This window comes from Ranitomeya imitator, chromosome 5 (assembly GCF_032444005.1).
Source record: "Ranitomeya imitator isolate aRanImi1 chromosome 5, aRanImi1.pri, whole genome shotgun sequence".
Taxonomy (NCBI): Eukaryota; Metazoa; Chordata; class Amphibia; order Anura; family Dendrobatidae; genus Ranitomeya; species Ranitomeya imitator.
The window spans coordinates 165,179,639-165,201,748 of record NC_091286.1 but is presented as its reverse complement, the minus strand read 5'-3'; positions in this window follow the sequence as shown (position 1 = coordinate 165,201,748).

The following is a 22,110-nucleotide window of genomic DNA, read 5'->3' as shown; positions in this document are numbered from 1 at the left end:
CTCTCTGTTAGTGGGGTGCGGTGGGGGTTAATATAGAGGAGAAAAATTTGTATTTCTGCCTCTTTCTTTCACCAGATGAAATGGAGAAGACATCACTGCAGTTTCAAGGAAGTACTGTATAATACTGGAGGTTTTATCACTTCACATTACAACTGATAGGAGCACATTCACATTAGACATCATGTGTTAGTGTAGTATCAGCTCCTACATCATATATGGGATTAATATTACCTCAGAGATTCATGTGGCCACCATGTTCACTTGTGTGGTTGTTACAGGTTACTACACACACTGCTGAGATGGCTCCTGTGTGACCTCCCTGCAGACATGTCACATTACTGCTGTATTTTAGAGAGTGTTCATGAGCTTTTGATGCTACTGACTGTATAATATGGGAAACAAGGGCTGTAAGTGTAAGGGTATGTGCACACATTGCGGATTCCAATGTGGATTTTTCTGCGTGGATTCTGCAGAATCTACAGGTAAAATGCCCCGAGTTGGATTCACCATGGATTATCTGTGGATTTTGTGCGGTTTTTATGCGGATTTCCCCTGCGCTTTTACACCTGCAGATTCCAATTATGGAACAGGTATAAAACGCTGTGGAATCCGCACAAAGAATTGACATGCTGCGGAAAATAAACCGATGCGTTTCCGCGCTGAATTTTCTGCAGCATGTGCACTGCGGATTTCGTTTTCCATAGGTTTACATGGAAAACTGCTGCGGATCCGCAGGGCCAAATCCGCTGTGGATCCGCAGCCAAATCCACAACACGTGCACATACCCTTACACCTCAGGTGACCGGTTGTTACAATGGTATTGCTTTCCTCACGGAAAGAGTGATGCCATGCTTGGAAGTGAGGAACGATCCCTTTAACAGGTATCCAGAACATACAATAATGTTCTGACTCTGGCTTGGAGGAGGAGTTAGGCAGTCTGTCAGAGGGAAAGAACAGAGTGGAAGCAGACAGAGAGAGTCTGAGAAAGGAAAACTGGGGACGTGCAGCCATGTGGTGCTACAGCTCCTGGAAGGAAAGGGAAAAGCAGAGCAGTCTGTAAGAGACTGAAAGGGGAAGAGAAGCACAGGAGAAGTAAAGAGCTGGAGGTAAGTTGCGGCTGAGCTTCGTCCACGCTGAAGCTCAGAATTCCGGTAGCCTGAAGATCGAGGTTGTGGGGGTAACTCTATGTCCCACGGCAGAAACCGGCCAGAAACCGGCAGAGAGGGGATTGCAGGTCGCCTGTCCACCATTAACACCCGAAGACACAGTAGCAGATAGAGCCCGGAGTCATCTGAGAGACCCTGTAAAAAGGCTTGAGTTACCTCTCATACAGGTATTGTCCTACCTAAAGGGGGACAGAGAGAAAACGTGAGGACCTTGTGTGAGGCCTAAGGTAGAAAGAGACTACAATGCAGCGCTAGAAGGAAGGCTTTCAACCCCACCTGGCTAGGGGGATTCCAGATTCGCTTCCAAGCCGGCCGGACACTACCAGTACCTGTGATCTGGTACCCTGGACTGTGGCTGCTAGAATTCTACAGTAAAGAGGTAAAGAGACTACAACTTGTGTTCTCTGTTTCTTTCTACACCATCTACCATCTGTCCCTACTACACTAGGAGCCCTGGGGACCCAGCTTCACCTGTGGGAAGCCATAGCATCTCAGCTGCCATAACATCAGCCCAGTGGACACCTTTAAACGGACACTGTCACCTGAATTTGGAGGGAACAAACTTCAGCCATCGAGTCGGGGTTTTGGGGTTTTTGATTCACCCTTTCCTTACCCGCTGGCTGCATGCTGGCTGCAATATTGGATTGAAGTTCATTCTCTGTCCTCCATAGTACACACCTGCGCAAGGCAAGATTGCCTTGTGCAGGCATGTACTACGGAGGACAGAGAATGAACTTCAATCCAATATTGCAGCCAGCATGCAGCCAGCGGGTAAGGAAAGGGTGAATCAAAAACCCCAAAACCCCGCCTCCATGGCTGAAGATTGTTCCCTCCAAATTCAGGTGACAGTGTCCCTTTAACCCCTTAATCCCATATGACGTACTATCCCGTCCAGGTGACCTGGGACTTAATTCCCATGGACGGGATAGTACGTCATATGCGATCGGCCGCGCTCACGGGGGGAGCGCGGCCGATCGCGGCCGGGTGTCAGCTGCCTATCGCAGCTGACATCCGGCACTATGTGCCAGGAGCGGTCACGGACCGCTCCCGGCACATTAACCCCCGGCACACCGCGATCAAAGATGATCGCGGTGTGCCGGCGGTGCAGGGAAGCATCGCGCAGGGAGGGGGCTCCCTGCGGGCTTCCCTGAGACGATCGGTACACGGTGATGTGCTCACCGTGTACCGAGCGTCTTCTCCCTGCAGTCCCCGGATCCAAAATGGCCGCCGGGCTGCATCCGGGTCCTGCAGGGAGCACTTCCGGGTCAGGATCAGGCTGCAGCTGCAGCTCTAATCCTGCCCGGCTGTATGTTAGATCACCGATCTAACAGAGTGCTGTGCACACTGTCAGATCGGTGATCTGTGATGTCCCCCCCTGGGACAAAGTGAAAAAGTAAAAAAAAAAATTTCCACACTTGTAAAAAAAAAAATAAAAAAAAAATTCCTAAATAAAGCAGAAAAAAAAAAAATATTATTCCCATAAATACATTTCTTTACATAAAAAAAAAACAAAAAAACAATAAAAGTACACATATTTAGTATCGCCGCGTCCGTAACGACCCGACCTATAAAACTGGCCCACTAGTTAACCCCTTCAGTGAACACCGTAAGAAAAAAAAAAAAAAACGAGCCAAAAAACAACGCTTTATTATCATAACGCTGAACAAAGAGTGAAATAACACGCGATCAAAAAGACGGATATAAATAACCATGTTACCTCTGAAAACGTCATCTTGTCCCGCAAAAAACGAGCCGCCATATAGCATCATAACCAAAAAAATAAAAAAGTTATAGTCCTCTGAATAAAGCGATGCCAAAATAATTATTTTTTCTATAAAATAGCTTTTATCGTATAAAAGCGCCAAAACATAAAAAAAATGATATAAATGAGGTGTCGCTGTAATCGTACTGACCCGAAGAATAAAACTGCTTCATCAATTTTACCAAACGCGGAACGGTATAAACGCCTCCCCCAAAAGAAATTCATGAATAGCTGGTTTTTGGTCATTCTGCCTCACAAAAAAATCGGAATAAAAAGCGATCAAAAACTGTCACGTGTCCGAAAATGTAACCGATAAAAACGTCAACTCGTCCCGCAAAAAACAAGACCTCACATGACTCTGTGGACCAAAATATGGAAAAATTATAGGTCTCAAAATGTGGAGACGCAAAAACTTTTTTGCTATAAAAAGCGTCTTTTAGTGTGTGACGGCTGCCAATCATAAAAATCCGCTAAAAAACTCGCTATAAAAGTAAATCAAACCCCCCTTCATCACCCCCTTAGTTAGGCTAGGTTCACATTGCGTTAATGGGTTAACGCTAACGGACAGCGTTGCACGGCGAAAATGTCACAATTAACGCCGTGCAACGGGTCCGTTAGCACAACCATTGACAGCAATGTGATTTTCAGGTGTAGCGCATCGCTAGAGCGTGCCATTTTCGGCTCGCGCTAGCAAGGTGCCATTCTTTTGTGGCGCGCCTCAGACGCTGCTTGCAGCGTCCGCGGCGCGCCCGAGGTCCGATCCCCGATCTTCCAGAGCGGGGACGTTAACGCGACCACTAAACACGACACCTAAAAAGACATTGTGTTAGCGCAATCCGCTAGTGCTAAACGGATTTCCCTAACGCAATGTGAACCTAGCCTTAGGGAAAAATAATAAAATTAAAAAAAATGTATTTATTTCCATTTTCCGGTTAGGGTTAGGGTTAGGGTTAGGGCTAGGGTTGGGGCTAGGGTTAGGGTTTGGATTACATTTACGGTTGGGATTAGGGTTGGGATTAGAATTAGGGGTGTGTCTGGGTTAGGTGTGTGGTTAGGGTTACAGTTGGGATTAGGGTTAGTGGTGCGTTTGGATTAGGGTTTCATTTATAATTGGGGGGTTTCCACTGTTTAGACACATCAGGGGCTCTCCAAACGCGACATGGCGTCCGATCTCAATTCCAGCCAATTCTGCATTGAAAAAGTAAAACAGTGCTCCTTCACTTCCGAGCTCTCCCGTGCGCCCAAACAGGGGTTTACCCCAACATATGGGGTATCAGCGTACTCGAGACAAATTGGACAACAACTTTTTGGGTCCAAGTTCTCTTGTTATCCTTGGGAAAATAAAAATTTGGGGGGCTAAAAATCATTTTTGTGGGAAAAAAAAGGATTTTTATTTTCACGGCTCTGCGTTGTAAACTGTAGTGAAACACTTGGGGGTTCAAAGTTTTCACAACACATCTAGATAAGTTCCATGGGAGGTCTAGTTTCCAATATGGGGTCACTTGTGGGTGGTTTCTACTGTTTGGGTACATCAGGGGCTCTGCAAATGCAACGTGACGCCTGCAGACCAATCCATCTAAGTCTGCATTCCAAATGGCGCTCCTTCCCTTCCGAGCTCTGCCATGAGCCCAAACAGTGGTTCCCCCCCACATATGGGGTATCAGCGTACTCAGGACAAATTGAACAACAACTTTTGGGGTCCAATTTATTCTGTTACCCTTGTAAAAATACAAAGCTGGGGGCTAAAAAATCATTTTTGTGAAAAAAAAAAGAATTTTTATTTTCACGGGTCTGCGTTATAAACTGTAGTGAAACACTTAGGGGTTCAAAGTTCTCACAACACATCTAGATAAGTTCCATGGGAGGTCTAGTTTCTAATATGGGGTCACTTGTGGGGGGTTTGTACTGTTTGGGTACATCAGGGGCTCTGCAAATGCAACGTGACTCCTGCAGACCAATCCATCTAAGTCTGCATTCCAAATGGCGCTCCTTCCCTTCCGAGCTCTGCCATGCGCCCAAACAGTGGTCCCCCCCCACATATGGGGTATCAGCGTACTCAGGACAAATTGGACAACAACTTTTGGGGTCCAATTTATTATGTTACCCTTGTGAAAATACAAAACTGGGGGCTAAAAAATTTTTGCGAAAAAAAAATAAATTTATTTTAACGGCTCTGCGTTATAAACTGTAGTGAAACACTTGGGGGTTCAAAGCTCTCAAAACACATCTAGATAAGTTCCTTAGAGGGTCTAGTTTCCAAAATGGTGTCACTTGTGGGGGTTTTTAATGTTTAGGCACATCAGGGGCTCTCCAAACCAACATGGCGTCCCATCTTAATTCCAGTCAATTTTGCATTGAAAAGTCAAATGGCGCTCCTTCCCTTCCGAGCTCTGCTATGCACCCAAAAAGTGGTTTACCCCCACATATGGGGTATCGTCGCACTCAGGACAAATTGCACAACAACTTTTGTGGTCTAATTTCTTCTCTTACCCTTGGGAAAATAAAAAATTGGGGGCGAAAAGATCATTTTTGTGAAAAAATAAGATTTTTTATTTTTACGGCTCTGCATTATAAACTTCTGTGAAGCACTTGTTGGGTCAAAGTGCTCACCACACATCTAGATAAGTTCCTTAAGGGGTCTACTTTTCAAAATGGTGTCACTTGTGAGGGGTTCCAATGTTTAGGCACATCAGGGGCTCTCCAAACGCAACATGGCGTCCCATCTCAATTCCAGTCAATTTTGCATTGAAAAGTCAAATGGCGCTCCTTTCCTTCCGAGCTCTGCCATGCGCCCAAACAGTGGTTTACCCCCACATATGGGGTATCGTCGCACTCAGGACAAATTGCACAACAACTTTTGTGGTCTAATTTCTTCTCTTACCCTTGGGAAAATAAAAAATTGGTGGCGAAAAGATTATTTTTGTGAAAAAATATGATTTTTTATTTTTACGGCTCTGCATTATAAACTTCTGTGAAGCACTTGTTGGGTCAAAGTGCTCACCACACCTCTAGATAAGTTCCTTAAGGGGTCTACTTTCCAAAATGGTGTCACTTGTGGGGATTTCAATGTTTAGGCACATCAGGGGCTCTCCAAACGCAACATGGCATCCCATCTCAATTCCAGTCAATTTTGCATTGAAAAGTAAAATGGCGCTCCTTCCCTTCCGAGCTCTGCCATACGCCCAAACAATGGTTTACACCCATATACGGGGTATCAGCGTACTCAGGACAAATTGGCCAACAATTTTTGAGGTTCAATTTCTTCTCTTACTCTTGGGAAAATAAAAAATTTGGGGCGAAAAGATCATTTTTGTGAAAAAATATGATTTTTTATTTTTACGGCTCTGCATTATAAACTTCTGTGAAGCAATTGGTGGGTCAAAGTGGTCACCACACATCTAGATAAGTTCCTTAGGGTGTCTACTTTCCAAAATGGTGTCACTTGTGGGGGGTTTCAATGTTTAGGCACATCAGTGGCTCTCCAAACGCAACATGGTGTCCCATCTCAATTCCTGTCAATTTTGCATTTAAAAGTCAAATGGCGCTCCTTCCCTTCCGAGCTCTGCCATGCGCCCAAACAGTGGTTTACCCCCACATATGGGGTATCAGCGTACTCAGTACAGATTGTACAACAATGTTTGGCATCCATTTTATCCTGTTACCCTTGGTAAAATAAAACAAATTGGAGCTGAAATAAATTTTGTGTGAAAAAAAGTTAAATATTCATTTTTATTTAAACATTCCAAAAATTCCTGTGAAACCCCTGAAGGGTTAATAAACTTCTTGAATGTGGTTTTGAGCACCTTGAGGGGTGCAGTTTTTAGAATGGTGTCACACTTGGGTATTTTCTATCATATAGACCCCTCAAAATGACATCAAATGAGATGTGGTCCCTAAAAAAAAATGGTGTTGTAAAAATGAGAAATTGCTGGTCAACTTTGAACCCTTATAACTCCCTAACAAAAAAAAATTTTGGTTCCAAAATTGTGCTGATGTAAAGGAGACATGTGGGAAATGTTACTTATTAAGTATTTTGCATGACATATCTCTGTGATTTAAGGGCATAAAAATTTAAAGTTGGAAAATTGCGAAATTTTCAAAATTTTCGCCAAATTTCCGTTTTTTTCACAAATAAACGCAAGTTATATCGAATAAATGTTACTACTAAAATGAAGTACAATATGTCACGAGAAAACAATGTCAGAATCGCCAAGATCCGTTGAAGCGTTCCAGAGTTATAACCTCATAAAGGGACAGTGGTCAGAATTGTAAAAATTGGCCCGGTCATTAACGTGCAAACCACCCTCGGGGCTTAAGGGGTTAAGCAGCATCGGTCATTTTATTCTAAAAACCCCTTTACAGACCTTTCCTTTAATTTGGATATCCAGGGTCACAGACCGGGTCGCTGCCACCATGACCACCCCTTTAATGATGACCGGTCCCAGTACCGAGTAACCCCTAGGCCCTGGCAGGTGCTCCATAAGCAGATATCGGACATGACAGATACAGGGTTTGTCTTTATGTATAACAGAGACACTTTAAGGATACAGGCTAATTTAAATCATAACAATATAAACGCATATATGTATATATACAACCCCTGGCAAACATTATTGAATAACTGGCCTTGGAGGATATTCATTCAGTTGTTTAATTTTGTAGAAAAAAGGCAGATCACAGACATGGCACAAAACTAAAGTCATTTCAAATGGCAACTTTCTGGCTTTAAGAAACACTAAAAGAAATCAAGAACAAAAAATGTGGTAGTCAGTAATGGATACTTTTTGGAACCAAGCATAGGGGGAAAATTATGGCATCACTCAATTCTGAAGAAAAAATTATGGAATGACCCTGTAAATTTTCAGACCCAAAAATAACACCTGCATCAAATTAGATCTGCTTGTAAGTCTGCGTCTAAAAAGGAGTGATCACACCTTGGAGAGCTGTTGCACCAACTGAACTGACATGAATCATGGCTCCAACAAGAGAGATGTCAACTGAAACAAGGGAGAGGATTATCAAACTCTTAAAAGAGGGTAAATCATCACGCAGTGTTGCAAAAGATATTGGTTGTTCACAGTCAGCTGTGTCTAAAATCTTGACCAAATACAAACAACATGGGAAGGTTTTTAAAGGCAAACATACAAGGAAGACATCAAAATGTCAAGACCGGAAACTTAAAGCAATATGTCTCCAAAACAGGAAATGCACAACAAAACAAATGAGGAACGAATGGGTGGAAACTGGAGTCAACGTCTGTGACCAAACTGTAAGACACCGCCTAAAGGAAATGGGATTTACATACAGAAAAGCTAAATGAAATCCATCATTAACACCTAAACAGAAAAAAACAAGGTTACAATGGGCTAAGGAAAAGCAATCGTGGACTGTGGATGACTAGATGAAAGTCATATTCAGTGATGAATCACGAATCTGCATTGGGCAAGGTGATGATGCTGGAACTTTTGTTTGGTGCCGTTTCAATGAGATTTATATATAGATGACTGCCTGAAGAGAACATGCAAATTTCCACAGTCATTGATGATATGGGGCTGCAGGCTGCATGTCCGGTAAAGGCACTAGGGAGATGGCTGTCATTATATCTATATATATAATTGTCTAAGGGGTACTTCTGTCTTTCTGTCCCAGAAATCCCGCCTTGCTGATTGGTCTCGGCAGCTGCCTGTCATGGCTGCCGCGACCAATCAGCGACGGGCACAGTCCGATTAGTCCCTCCCCTATGCAGCATCAATAGTAAAATATGTCATGTTAAAAATAATTTAAAAAAATAAAAAAACCTGCTATATTCAGCATACACCGCCTTTCCCGCTCTTCGGGACGCTCCGGTGACCGCTCCATGCAAGCGGCAGGCTCCGGTGGCAAGAATTGTATGCGACAAAGACCTGCCATGACGTCACAGTCATGTGACTGTAACGTCATCACAGGTCCTGCGCTCATACCAGCCCTGGGACCGGAAGCTGCCACTTGCAATGGAGCGGTCACCGGAGCGTCATGAGTAGCGGGAAAGGTGGCGGATGGTGAGTATAACAGGACTTAAACGGGCCTTCAGAAGGTGAATATATGTTTATTTTTTATTTTAAGTCTCTATACTACATGGCTCTATGCTGTATACTCCATCGCTGTGCAATATACTACGTGACTGGGCAAAATACTATCTGGCTGGGCAATATACTACGTGACTGGCCAATGCCAATATACTACGTGGCTGGGCAATATGCTACATGGCTGGGCAATGTACTACGTGGCTGGGCAATATACTACGTGGCTCTGTGCTGTATACTCCATTGCTGTGCAATATACTACGTGACTGGGCAATATACTACGTAGCTGGGCAATATACTACGTGACTGGGCAATATGCTATGTAGCTGGGCAATATACTACGTGGCTGGACAATATACTACGTGGCTGGGCAATATACTATGTGGCTGTGCAATATACTACATGATTGGGCAATATACTATGTGGCTGGGCAATATACTACGTGGCTGGGCAATATACTAGGTGGCTGGGCAATATACTACGTGGCTGGGCAATATACTACGTGACTGGCCAATATACTACGTGCCTGGGCAATATACTACGTGACTGGCCAATATACTACGTGCCTGGGCAATATACTACGTGGCTGGGCAAAATACTATGTGGCTGGGCAATATACTATGTGGCTGTGCAATATACTACGTGACTGGCCAATATACTACGTGACTGGCCAATATACTACTTGGCTGGGCAAAATACTACGTGGACAAGCATATTCTAGAACACCGATGCGTTAGAATCGGGCCACCATCTAGTCTTCAATAAATGCACAAGTTTATGTTGATATTTTGGACACTTTTCTTATCCCATCAGTTGAAAGGATGTTTGGGGATGATAATAATTTTTCAAGATGATAATGCATCCTGCCATAGAACAAAAATTGTGCAAGCATTCCTTGAAAGAAGACACATAAGGTCAATGTCATGGCCGGCAAATTGTCCGGATCTCAGGCTGCCGTCACACTAGCAGTATTTGGTCAGTATTTTACATCAGTATTTCTCAGCCAAAACCAGGAGTGGAACAATTAGAGGAAAAGTATAATAGAAACATATGCACCACTTCTGCATTTATCACCCACTCCTGGTTTTGGCTTACAAATACTGATGTAAAATACTGACCAAATACTGCTAGTGTGATGGCAGCCTCAATCCAATTGAAAATCTTTGGTAGAAGTTGAAGAAAATGGTCCATGAAGAGGCTCCAACCTGTAAAGCTGATCAGGCAACAGCAATCAGAGAAAGTTGGAGCCAGATTGATGAAGAGTACTGTTTGACACTCATTAAGTCCATGCCTCAGAGACGGCAAGCTGTTATAAAAGCCAGAGGTGGTGCAACAAAATACTAGTGATGTTTTGGAGTGTTTTTTTGCTTTTCATGATGCCATAATTTTTTCCTCAGAATTGAGTGATTCCATAATTTTTTCCCTATGCTTGGCTAAAAAAGTAACCATTACTGACTATCACATTTTTTGTTCTTGATTTCTTTTAGTGTTTCTTAAAGCCAGAAAGTTGACACTTGAAATGACTTTAGTTTTGTGCCATGTCTGTGATCTGCCTTTTTTCTACAAAATTAAACAACTGAATGAACATCCTCCAAGGCCAGTGATTCCATAATTTTTCCTAGGGGTTGTATATATAGATATAGTATAGTGATAGCCCTAAGTGCTCAGTGGTAAAGAGTGGCAACCACTCAAAAGAAAGACTAAAGAAAAAAAGAAAACTCCAGAAAAGCGGACTGTCATATAAATACAGGACAAGATGTATTAAATAAAAATTGCCTTTAATAAATAGATGGTGCCAGACAGTAATTCTGATAAAAGAGAGACTTGTGCACGTATCTGGACCATTAATCAAACAAAATTTGTATATAATATATAATGTAATGACCATAAAATAATTAAAACAAATGCCGGACCTTAGAGATCACATAAAATGTATATATATTACCATTAAATAATTATATTTGTGATCATATGTAAAACCCCACAAAAAAGAAGAAAGGAAGGGTGAAACAAACAAAAAAAATATATTAACCCCTTAGTGACAGAGCCAATTTGGTACTTAATGACCGAGCCAATTTTTACAATTCTGACCACTGTCACTTTATGAGGTTATAACTCTGGAACACTTCAACGGATCCCGCTGATTCTGAGATTGTTTTTTCGTGACATATTGTACTTCATGTTAGGCCGGCGTCACACACAGCGTATGAAAATACGGTCCGTATATTACGGCCGTAATACGCTGAAAAGTCCCGAAAATAGTGGTCCGTAGCTCCTCCATAGGCAGGGTGTGTCACCGTTTTTTGCGCATGGCATCCTCAGTATGTAATCCGTATGGCAGCTGTAATGCGTGTTTTTAACGCAGGCTTGCAAAACCGACATACGGCTATACAAGGGATCCATGTGTTAAAAAAAAAAACCACATATATACTGTCTCTCTCTCTATATATATATTATATATATATATATATGTCAGGGAGACACATATATGTATATATATTATTACTTCATACAGCGCGAGATAGCAGAAAGCCGGTAATTCAATTACCGGCTTTTGCTTTCTCCTTCCTAAACCCGACATGATATGAGACATGGTTTACATACAGTAAACCATCTCATATCACCATTTTTTTTGCATATTCCACACTACTAATGTCAGTAGTGTGTCTGTGCAAAATTTGGCCGTTCTAGCTAGTAAAATAAGGGGTTAAATGGCGGAAAAAATTGGCGTGGGCTCCCGCACAATTTTCTCCGCCAGAGTAGTAAAGTCAGTGACTGAGGGCAGATATTAATAGCCTGGAGAGGGTCCATGGTTATTGGCCCCCCCCTGGCTAAAAACATCTGCCCCCAGCCACCCCAGAAAAGGCACATCTGGAAGATGCGCCTATTCTGGCACTTGGCCACTCTTTTCCCATTCCCGTGCAGCGGTGGGATATGGGGTAATGAAGGGTTAATGCCACCTTGCTATTGTAAGGTGACATTAAGCCAGATTAATAATGGAGAGGCGTCAATTATGACACCTATCCATTATAAATCCAATACTAGTAAAGGGTTAAAAAAAAACCACACACATTATTAAAAATTAATTTATTGAAAAAATCCCAAAGGCTGTTATATTAATTTATTCTACTCTCAATCCACTCACTGAAGACCCTCGATCTGTAAATTAAAAAAAATAAATAAAGCAACAATATACATACCTTCCGAGTGTTGGCATATGCAACAGATTGGGACTTATTATAAGTGAAAGGAGGACTTTATACTAACCAGACAGCAGATGGCGATAGTGTGTAAAGTTATATACTTGCTGTAATGTGGGGAGGGAAGCTCTCAGTGGTTGGTTGTTTTCTTACTTTCGGTTTTGCTTTTCTTCATGAATGTGTTGTCTTCAGTGCACGGACTGTGTGACACTGAATTGTATCTCATGTTTATCCAGTATGAAGTAAATACTGTTTACTCAAGATATCTTGCTGATTGAAGCTCTCCTAAGTACAGCGGTGACTGCAAGAAGACGCACTCTGCAACAGGTTATGGGCCCAGGCACCCCAGATAACCCCAGGTAACCCCAGATCACCCCAGGCACCCCAGATAACTCCAGGCAACCCAGGCACCCCAGACACTACAGGTCTGCACTACAAGCTCAGGCAGAAGGATCCTGGTTTATAGCCCAGATAACGGAGCACACAGATAAGCTCTGTAAACAGAAGGAACTAAATCCAGATACAGAGTGACAGAGGAATTCAGCATCCCAGGAGCTGGATATAATTGCAGAGAATTCACAGGACATACAAGAGAATATCTTCAGTACAACTCTCTAAACAAATAAGACTATATAAAGATGATGAGTAACACAGAACTGAAATTTACAGTAGCTAAACTGAATAGTGAAAATTATCAGTTATGGAAATTCAAAGTATAGATGTTGTTATCTAAGGATGATCTATGGGAAGTAATTGTTACAGCAAGACCAGATCAAGATAATCAGACATGGGATAAGAAGGATATAAAAGCTAGAGCCACCATTAGCTTATTAGTGGATGATGCTCAATTAATACATATAAGAAATGAAGAAAAAGCTAAGGGAATGTGGGAAGCATTAAGAAAACTGTATGAAAGACCTAGCTTGAATCACAAGTTGTTTTTATTAAGAAAGCTGTACAGTATGAGATTGAGTGCAAATGACGATATGCAGAAGCACATATTCTCAATGATGGAAGTGATATCACAGCTAAGATCTATTGGTGAAGATATTAAAGAAAGTCATGTAGCAGCTATATTGTTGTGCAGTTTACCAGATTCGTATACAGCCTTGATAAATGCCCTTGAGACGAGACCAGAAACTGACATTACATTAGATTTTGTGAAAACAAGACTAATAGATGAATATCAGAGAAGAAAAGAACAAAGAAATTATTCTTCTACTGAAAAGGACAGTGAAAACGCTCTTAAAGCTACAGAACTCCAAAAACCCTATAATAAAGAGACAAGAGAATGCTTCAGATGTAAGAAAAAAGGTCATTTAAAGAAAGACTGTACCATATGGAAAGTAGAACAACAAAAATTACAACATAAAAAGCATACAGAGAAAGTAAAAAACACAATTTCCGATTCATGTGAGAATAATTGGAATGGCACATTTAAAGTAACAGACAAGAAATCATCACTTGGTTGGTTTATTGATTCAGGAGCAACGAGTCATACGACAAGTGACAAGAATTTCTTTACTGATCTTGATTTAGATAAGAAAGAAGCCATTTATCTCGCAGATGGAAGCAAAATAACCGCAGAAGGTATCCGACAAGGTATGCTAAATTGTTCAAACAAGTTCGGACAAGATTCAAAGATACTTGTACAAGATGTGTTGTATGTTCCAAAATTGGAAGGCGGATTATTATCTGTGAAACGTTTAACAGCAAAAGGACTTACAGTGAAATTCAAAGACAATGAGTGTGCAATTATTGCAGGAAACAAGGTGATAACCAAAGTCAAGGCAGATGAACAATTATATCATTTTGACACACCAAAGGAACAGATGAAGGTATGTACACATGATCACAAAAACTGTATTCACATGTGGCATAGACGTCTAGGACATAGACACCCTGACAGTATAAGGGAACTACAGAGAAAAGAATTGACAAAAGATTTAAAGATATCAGATTGCTCAATTACCATAAGATGTGATTGTTATATAAAATCCAAAGCCACAAGGATATCTATTCCAAAAGAAAGTGAGATGAAAAGCGAAAGACCACTTGATTTGGTGCATACTGACGTATGTGGACCCATGAAAGTGACTACATCAGGAGGCAATAGATACATGTTGACTTTTATAGACGATTACTCAAGATACACAGTCACATACTTAATTAAAAACAAAAGTGAAGTTTTTGATAAACTTGTAGACTATGTAACAAGATCAAGTAACAAATTTCAAAGGAAGCCAATTGTCATCAGAAGTGATAATGGAGGTGAATTTACAGGTCACAGAATAGAAGACTACTTAAGACAAAATGGAATAGAACACCAGAAAACGGTTCCATACACACCTGAACAAAATGGAGTAGCAGAAAGGAAAAACAGAACTCTAACAGAGATGATAAGATGTATGCTGACGGATTCCAAACTACCAGAGAAATATTGGGGTGAGGCAGCAATGACAGCTACTTATCTACAGAACCGACTTTTTTCTAGAAAACTGACGAAAACTCCATATGAACTGTGGCAAGGTATGAAACCAAGTGTCAATCATTTAAAAGTTTTTGGATGTAAAGTTTTCATATTCATTCCAACAGAAAAACGTTCCAAACTTCAAAACAGATCCATGGAAGGAATATTTGTTGGATATAGTGAAAATTGCAAAGGATACAGAATCCTAGATCCCAAAACAGACAGAGTTACGGTGAGTAACAGTGTGACATTCATTGAAGATTTGAATGAAGACATTATGATTTCAGTTGAAACAAAAAATGAGAAAACCAATAATGACACAACTGAAGAAATATCTGATGAGAAAGAAGCAGAAGTTAATGAAGAACAAAATACTGAAAGTGAAGAATCACAACTACAAACAGACACAGAACCAAGACGTTCAATGAGAGAGAACAAAGGAAAACCACCAAAACGTCTCTCATACAAGACAAGCACAAGAAAAATCTATGAGCCTACTTCTTGGGAAGAAATATCTAAACTGCCTGTTGGAGAAGACTATGATGAGACATTTGCTCCAGTTGTCAAACACACTACAATAAGAACTTTACTTACAGTTGCAGCAATGAAACAGATGCAACTGAGACATCTGGATGTAAAGACAGCTTTTCTGAATGGAGATTTAACAGAAGACATTTATATGGAACAACCTCCAGGATTCAAAGATGAAAGAAATCCAAACAAAGTTTGTAAACTACAGAAAAGCATATATGGTTTAAAGCAAGCAGCTAAAGCGTGGAATGACAAAATCACGGAAGTACTTACAAATGAAAAATTTCAAAGAAGCAAAGCTGATCCATGCTTATACACAAAAAGGCTGATTAATAGATGGATTTACATACTCATATATGTAGACGACATTTTGATTTGTTTTGAACAAGAAAGGGATAACGAAAACATTCTAAAAATCCTGAAGCAACATTTCGAAATCAAAGACTTGGGAAATGTAAAACAATCCATTGGAATACAAGTAGAAAGAGAAGAAGATGGAAGTTTCCTACTGAATCAAAATCACATGATTCAAGACATAACAGAAAAATTTGGATTAAAAGATGCAAAAACAGTAAAGTCTCCAATGGAAACTAATTATCTCAAAGAGATGAACAGTGAACAAAATATGCTACCAAATAATGAAGAATACAGAACAGCAATAGGAAAACTACTGTATCTAGCAACCGTTACAAGACCAGACATCGCAGCAGCAGTAGGAATCCTGAGTAGAAAGGTATCAAAACCAAATAAAGCTGATTGGAATGCCGTGAAGAGAGTAATACGTTATTTGAAAGGAACTAGCAATGTTAAGCTGAAATTACCCACAAGCAATGATTGCATTTTAACAGGATATGTTGATGCAGATTGGGCTGGAGATCCAACTGACAGAAGATCTACCAGTGGACATATTTTTTTCCTCTCAGGTGGACCAATAAGTTGGACAAGTAAGAAACAGTCAATTGTGACACTATCTTCAACAGAAGCAGAATATGTTGCAGCAGCACACGCGAGTCAAGAAGTACTGTGGTTAAGACATTTGTTGACAGAATTAGGACAACCACAGTTGGCACCAACAAAACTAAAAGAGGACAATCAAGGATGTCTTGTTCTTGCTCAGATGGAAAGAGTCAATCCAAGAACCAACCATATTGATGTGAAATATCATTTCTCGAGAGATCATCAGGAACAAGGAGTCTTGAAGTTAGAGTACTGTCCTACTGAAGAAATGACAGCAGACATTTTCATGAAGGCGTTGAATGCTGATAAACATCAGAGACTAATAAAAAAGTTGGGTTTGATTTAATAAGTCCTTACTGTTGAGAAAGGGTGTTGGCATATGCAACAGATTGGGACTTATTATAAGTGAAAGGAGGACTTTATACTAACCAGACAGCAGATGGCGATAGTGTGTAAAGTTATATACTTGCTGTAATGTGGGAAGAGAAGCTCTCAGTGGTTGGTTGTTTTCTTACTTTCGGTTTTGCTTTTCTTCATGAATGTGTTGTCTTCAGTGCACGGACTGTGTGACACTGAATTGTATCTCATGTTTATCCAGTATGAAGTAAATACTGTTTACTCAAGATATCTTGCTGATTGAAGCTCTCCTAAGTACAGCGGTGACTGCAAGAAGACGCACTCTGCAACACCGAGGATCTGTCACGTCCTACGATGTAGATCCATCTGAAGGGGTTAAAATATTTTGCAGACATGAGCTCCGCTAATGCAGGATGCTCATTTCTGCAAAACCCCGGCGAATGAAGCTAAATATAGGTCAATGATCTATATTTAGCTTCATTTGCGGTGAGGCGCCCTCTGCTGGCTGTTCCTAGATCGTGGGAACTTTCCTAGAAAGCTCCCTTGCTCGAGTTCATATGAGGACAACCAGCAGAGGGCACCCTCTTATGATCTCGAGCAAGGGAGCTTTCTAGGAAAGTTCCCACGATCTAGGAACAGCCAGCAGAGGGCGCCTCACCGCAAATGAAGCTAAATATAGATCATTGACCTATATTTAGCTTCATTCGCCGGGGTTTTGCAGAAATGAGCATCCTGCATTAGCGGAGCTCGTGTCTGCAAAATATTTTAACCCCTTCAGATGGATCTACATCGAAGGACGTGACAGATCCTTGGAAGGTATGTATATTGTTGGTTTATTATTTTTTTTTCATTTACAGATCGAGGGTCTTCAGTGAGTGGATTGAGAGTAGAATAAATTAATACAACAGCCTTTGTGATTTTTTCAATAAATTAATTTTTAATAATGTGTGTGTGTTTTTTTTTTAACCCTTTACTAGTATTGGATTTATAATGGATAGGTGTCATAATTGACGCCTCTCCATTATTAATTAGGCTTAATGTCACCTTACAATAGCAAGGTGGCATTAACCCTTCATTACCCCATATCCCACCGCTACACGGGAATGGGAAGAGAGTGGCCAAGTGCCAGAATAGGCGCATTTTCCAAATGTGCCTTTTCTGGGGTGGCTAGGGGCAGGTGTTTTTAGCCAGGGGGGGGGCAATAACCATGGACCCTCTCCAGGCTATTAATATCTGCCCTCAGTCACTGGCTTTACTACTCTGGCGGAGAAAATTGTGCGGGAGCCCACGCCAATTTTTTCTGCCATTTAACCCCTTATTTTACTAGCTAGAACGGCCACATTTTGCATATACACACTACTAACATTAGTAGTGTGGAATATGCAAAAAAAATGGTGATATGAGATGGTTTACTGTATGTAAACCAGGTCTCATATCATGTCGGGTTTAGGAAGGAGAAAGCAAAAGGCGGTAATTGAATTACCGGCTTTTCTCTCTAACAGCGCTGCGTATTCCTCGCAAGTCACACTGCTGCTCCATGTGTAATCCGTATTTTTGGGGCTTCCATAGACTTTCATTGACGTTTTATTTGCGCAATACGGTGACAAACGCAGCATGCTGCGATTTTCTACGGCCGTAGAAAGCCGTATAATACGGATCAGTTTAATACGGCAGATAGGAGCAGGGGCATAGAGAATAATTGTGCCGTATTTTTTGCGAGTTTTACGGACGTAGTTTCTGCGCTCTTACGTCCGTAAAACTTGCAAGTGTGACGCCGGCCTTAGTGGTAACATTTCTTCGATATTACTTGCGATTATTTATGAAAAAAACGGAAATATGGCAAAAAAATTTAAAATTTTGCAATTTTCAAACTTTGTATTTTTATGCCCTTAAATCAGAGAGATATGTCACAAAAATAGTTAATAAATAACATTTCCCACATGTCTACTTTACATCAGCACAATTTTGGAACCAAATTTTTTTTTGTTAGGGAGTTATAAGGGTTAAAATTTGACCAGCAATTTCTCATTTTTACAACACCATTTTTTTTTAGGGACCACATCACATTTGAAGTCATTTTGAGGGGTCTATATGATAGAAAATAATGAAGTGTGACACCATTCTAAAATCTACACCCCTCAAGGTTCTCAAAACCACATTCAAGAAGTTTATTAACCCTTTACGTGCTTCACAGGAACTGAAACAATGTGGAAGAAAAAAATGAACATTTAACTTTTTTTTGCAAGCATCTTAATTCAGAACCATTTTTTTTATTTTCACATGTGTAAAAACAGAAATGTAACCATAAATTTTATTATGCAATTTCTCCTGAATACGCCAATACCCCATATGTGGGGGTAAACCACTTTTTGGGCACACCGCAGAACTTGGAAGTGAAGGAGCGCCGTTTGACTTTTTCAATGCAGAATTGGCTGGAATTGAGATCGGACGCCATGTCACGTTTGGAGAGCCCCTGATGTACCTAAACAGTGGAAACTCCCCACAAGTGACACCATTTTGGAAACTAGACCCCTTAAGGAACTTATCTAGATGTATGGTGAGCACTTTGAAACCCCAAGTGCTTCACAGAAGTTTATAATGTAGAGCCGTGAAAATAAAAAATCGCTTTTGTTTACACAAAAATGATCTTTTTGCCCACAAATTCTTATTTTCACAAGGGTAACAGGAGAAACTAGACCACAAAAGTTGTTGTGCGATTTCTCCTGAGCACGTCGATACCCAATATGTGGGGGTAAACCACTGTTTGGGCGCACCGCAGAGCTTGGAAGGGAAGGAGTGCCGTTTTACTTTTTCAATGTAGAATTGTCTGGAATTGAGATCGGACACCATGTTGCGTTTGCAGAGCCCCTGGTGTGCCTAAACAGTGGAAACCCCCCACAAGTGACACCATTTTGGAAACTAGACCCCATAAGGAACTTATCTAGATGTGTGAGCACTTTGAACCCCCATGTGCTTCACAGACGTTTATAACGTAGAGACGTGAAAAAAAAATCGCATGTTTTCTACAAAAATGATCTTTTTGCCCCAAAATTTTTATTTTCACAAGGGTAACAGGAGAAATTAGACCACAAAAGTTGTTGTGCGATTTCTCCTGAGTACGTCGATACCCAATATGTGGGGGTAAACCACTGTTTGGGCGCACCGCAGAGCTTGGAAGAGAAGGAGTGCCGTTTTACTTTTTCAATGTAGAATTGTCTGGAATTGAGATCGGACGCCATGTCGCGTTTGGAGAGCCCCTGATGTGCCTAAACAGTAGAAATCCCCCACAAGTGACCCCATTTTGGAAACTAGACCCCCCAAGGAACTTATCTAGATGTGTGGTGAGAACTTTGAATGCCTAAGTGCTTCACAGAAGTTTAGAATGCAGAGTCGTGAAAATAAAAAATATTTTTTTTTTCACAAAAAAGATTTTTTAGCCCCCAAGTTTTTATTTTCACAAGGGTAACAAGAGAAATTGGACCCCAAACGTTGTTGTCCAATTTCTCCTGAGTATGCTGGTACCCCATATGTGGGGGTAAACTACTGTTTGGGCGCACGGCAGAGCTCGGAAGGAAGGAGCGCCGTTTTGGAATGCAGACTTTGATAGAATAGTCTGCGGCGTTATGTTGCGTTTGCAGAGCCTCTGATGTACCTAACCAGTAGAAACCCTCCACAAGTGACCCCATTTTGGAAACTAGACCCCCCAAGGAACTTATCTAGATGTGTGGTGAGAACTTTGAATGCCCAAGTGCTTCACAGAAGTTTAGAATGCAGAGTCGTGAAAATAAAAAATATTTTTTTTTCCACAAAAAAGATATTGTAGCCCCCAAGTTTTTATTTTCACAAGGGTAACAGGAGAAATTGGACTGCAATAGTTGTTGTCCAATTTATGCCGAGTACGCTGATGCGCCATATGTGGGGGTAAACCACTGTTTGGGCGCACGGCAGAGCTCGGAAGGGAAGGAGCGCCGTTTTGGAATGCAGACTTTGATAGAATGGTCTGTGGGCGTTATGTTGCGATTACAGAGCCCCTGATGTACCTAAACAGTAGTAACCCCCCACAAGTGACCTCATTTTGGAAACTAGACCCCCAAGGAACTTATCTAGATGTGTGGTGAGAACTTTGAATGTCCAAGTGCTTCACAGAAGTTTAGAATGCAGAGTCGTGAAAAAAAAAAAATTTTTTTTTCCACAAAAAAGATATTGTAGCCCGCAAGTTTTTATTTTCACAAGGGTAACAGGAGAAATTGGACCATTATAGTTGTTGTTTAATTTATCCTGAGTACGCTGATGCCCCATATGTGGGAGTAAACCACTGTTTGGGCGTACGGCAGAGCTCAGAAGGGAGGGAGCACCATTTGACTTTTTGAGCGCAAAATTGGCTGTCGTGTTTGGAGACCCCCTGATGTACCTAAACAGTGGAAACCCCCCAATTCTAGCTCCAACCCTAACCCCAACACACCCCTAACCCTAATCCCAACCTGATCCATAATCCTAATCACTAACCCTAATGATTATCACAACCCTTACCTCAAAACAACACTAATGTCAACCCTAACCATAACCCTAATCAAAACCCTAAATCCAACACACCCTAATCCTAATCTCAACCCTAACCTCAAACCTAACCCTAATCCCAATACACCCCTAATCACAACCCTAACCTTAACCCTAATCCCAAACCTAACCCTAATCCCAAGCGTAACCCTAATGCCAACCCTAACCCTAATACCAACCCTATTCCAAACCCTAACCCTATTCCCAACTCTAACCCTAACTTTAGCCCCAACCCTAGCCCTAACTTTAGCCCCAACTCTAACCCTAGCCCTAAGGCTACTTTCACACTTGCATCGCTTGGCATCCGTCGCAATCCGTCATTTTGGACAAGAAACGGATCCTGCAAATGTGCCCGCAGGATGCGTTTTTTGCCCATAGACTTGTATTGCCGACGGATCGTGACAGATGGCCACACGTCGCGTCCGTCGTGCACTGGATCAGTGTTTTGGCAGACCATCGGCACAAAAAACGTTCAATGTAACTTTTTTGTACGTCGCATCCGCCATTTCTGACCGCGCATGCGTGGCCATAACTCCGCCCCCTCCTCCCCAGGACATAGATTGGGCAGCGGATGCGTTGAAAAACTACATCCGCTGCCCACGTGGTGCACAATTTTCACAATGTGCGTCGGTATGTCGGGCCAATGCATTGCGATGGCCCCGTACCGACGTGTGAAAGAAGCCTAACCTGTTGTGAATTCCGCTCTTGGGCTCCCTCCGGTGGTTGTAAGTGGCACTTTTGTGAGTTCTGCTCTTGGGCTCCCTCGTGTGGTTTCTAGTGGTATGGCTGCTCCTAGGAGTTAGCTGTCATCAGCTGCCTCCACTTATCGTCTCTTCTGCTCGGCTATTTTGGCCTGGCTCTTTCTTCAGCCAGTGCCACTTGTAAATGGTTCCTGGTTGGATTCACAGCTCTTTGGAGTTCCCTGTTATCCTGACCAGTTCAGCAAAGCTAAGTTTTTGCTTGCTCTTTTCTGTCCATAGATTGTGGACTTATTCATTCTGTGCTTTCTATGTTTGTCCAGCTTATCAGTGTGAATTTATTCTGTCTT